The 2,532-nt window shown below is 33.3% G+C and overlaps 1 non-coding gene across 1 annotated transcript; it reads left to right on the top strand.

Moving 5' to 3' along the window:
- The first annotated feature begins 429 nt into the window (after positions 1-429).
- On the top strand, positions 430-536 carry LOC136215903 (small nucleolar RNA R71). The gene has a single exon (XR_010682906.1). It is a non-coding gene; the product is annotated as a small nucleolar RNA R71 (small nucleolar RNA).
- The last annotated feature ends 1,996 nt before the right edge of the window (positions 537-2,532 follow it).

Genomic DNA, 2,532 nt, shown 5'->3' with positions numbered 1-2,532 from the left:
TCCGGTATTATAGATGTTCAAATATGAGTTATTCGATTCTGTCCTTGGACAAAATTTACTTGTTCAACCTCATCCGCACCACTATAATCAATTTCATTTTGGATGGGGTTTCCGTTAACATCACATGGTGTTACAATCTTATCTATTTTATGTGATAATGCAGAAAATTGTGCTTGTAGCATCGCGATAGGGTCAAGATTAATTATACCTTTAACAGATGATGAAGTTGAGGACGACGGTTTTGGAGTAATCGGTGTCTGTGCACGCTCTGTCGGCCATATGCTACTGTTTATAGCCATTTCCTCTAAAAGTTCTTTTGCTTCAGCAGATGTCTTCTTCATAAATAAACCTCCTGGCATGGCATCTAGTGAACCCCTTATGGTAGGATTAATACTATTGTAAAAGGTTTGCATTAAAAGTTCATCGGGTAAATGATAATGTGGACATAAACGTTGAAGTTCTTTGAAGCATTCACATGCTTCATACAAGGTTTCATTTTCATTTTGTGTAAATGATGTAATCTCTTTAATGATTTTTGTTGTTTTGGATAGGGAAAAATATTTGGATAAAATGCTTAAACTAATTGGTTCCAAGTTTGGATTTTTTTCGGCCGGTATAGAATTCAACCAAACCTTAGCCTTGTCCTTCAATGTGAAAGGAAAAAGGCGAAGCTTGACTGCTTCGGCAGAAACGTCTGTAATTTTAAAGGTATCACAAATCTCAAGAAAGTTAGTCAAATGGGCATTTGGATTTTCGTTAGGCAATCCATAAAAAGTAACACTGTTTTGTAGCATATTCAATAATGCTGGTCTTATCTCAAACTGGTGTGCATTAATTTGGGGTCTAACTACACTATTGGTAACTCTGTTAACTCTTGGTGTAGCATAATCTATAAGTTTAGGGCGTTCTCCGGCCATTTCTACTACTTATGGCTCTTTATTTCGTGTCTCTTTATTATTTTTCTTATTTTTCTTTAGCGTCTTCTCAATTTTGGGATCAAGTAATTCCGGTTGAATGCCCGAACTTCTAGTACTGCGCATGAATAGAAATTACGTGCACAAACTGAAACTACCTTAAAAAAATTGAAAATTAAAATTTGTAAGTAAATATAATATATAATATAAATATAAGTATCTATAAACCAACATTCGGAATAAAATACAAAAATAAATTTTAAAATCAAATTGGCGTTTCCCGGCAACGGCGCCAAAAACTTGTTGCAAGATTTCCACAAGTGCACGGTATCGCTTGTAGTAATAAAAAGATATCGATCCCACATTGAATGTTTTGATAATAAAAACTTATAATTCTGATTAAATTCGTTTTCTCGAGGTTAATAGAAAAATCGTTAAATGGTTTAAAAAGGTTTCTGATTCTAATTTTGGTAATAGTTAAGATTACAATTTATAGAAATTATGTTTATATTAAAGTTAATTCCAAGGCTTATTTACACTAAGCGAAAATACAACTTTACCTTTGATTTGTTTAAAAAGATATAACAAATTCCAAGGTTTCTGATTTAAAAGCATTGAACTGTAATTAATCTTTCCCTTTTGGTCTAAGACTGAAAACCTTAATCAAATTCAGAATCTAAACCCGATTATTCGACCTATCGCAATGACCAAATATAAATCTAAATTTGCTTAAGTGTTCAACCAAGTTTGCATGAGAACATACCAAATTTCTTTCTAAATATTTTTGCATGAAAACACCTATTAGATTTACTTAAAGAATAGCGTTAGATCCAACTTTAAATAAAACAATAGTAAAAATGGAATAGAATTAAAAAGATATTTATTAGTTTGAATTGAAACATCACAAGTTAACAGAGAAGAAGAAGTTTGATTGGCATTTGACTAGGAAGAGTTCCGGGTTGTCAATCCTTTGCTCAACTTTGTAGGTTTGTCAGACCGTGGGCTGCCCTAATACTGGTGCTTCTCGCTGAATCCTCGAAATAGCACCTTTCGGTTGATCTACAGAGTATAAACTCGACTTTGAAGAAAACTCTAATGTAAACAATAAAATATGTATCTTGTATATATAACTATTTGTACAACTTATAACTTTTGTAACTTTGTATAACAAGTATGTATCTATCAAAATTCGAACATTTGAATTCTGAATTCTTCCTCTATTTATAATTGTCCAAGAGGTGTGTTTAAGAGACGTGTCCGTTGGTGAAGAGTCGCCTCTATCCGGATGAAAGGATGTGTCGTTTGGAAAATAAAACATGTTAATTGTGCTGAAATTGTTTGTTGTTTCTGTAGAGATTTCAAGAATCTCTATAGCGACAAGGGGAAGAGGAAGGAAGGACGGAAGGAGTGTGTTGCTGCTGCTGCATATGTTGCTATAGAGATTTCCATAATCTCTGTAGTGACAGAAGCTATTTTCTTCCTCTTTTGGTTATGTGCTTCAAATCTCTGACGCGACTTTTGATTCTCGTACGCGTCTTTCACTGAAAACTTGATTTCTTACTCATTTCTACTCCATTTTAGCTCCTATTTGGATTTTTCCAAATAATTAACACCTTGC

The sequence above is a fragment of the Euphorbia lathyris genome, chromosome 1 (genome assembly GCF_963576675.1).
Source record: "Euphorbia lathyris chromosome 1, ddEupLath1.1, whole genome shotgun sequence".
Taxonomy (NCBI): domain Eukaryota; kingdom Viridiplantae; phylum Streptophyta; class Magnoliopsida; order Malpighiales; family Euphorbiaceae; genus Euphorbia; species Euphorbia lathyris.
The sequence above is the reverse complement of the archived record's forward strand: the minus strand, read 5'-3'. Positions and strand labels throughout refer to the sequence as shown.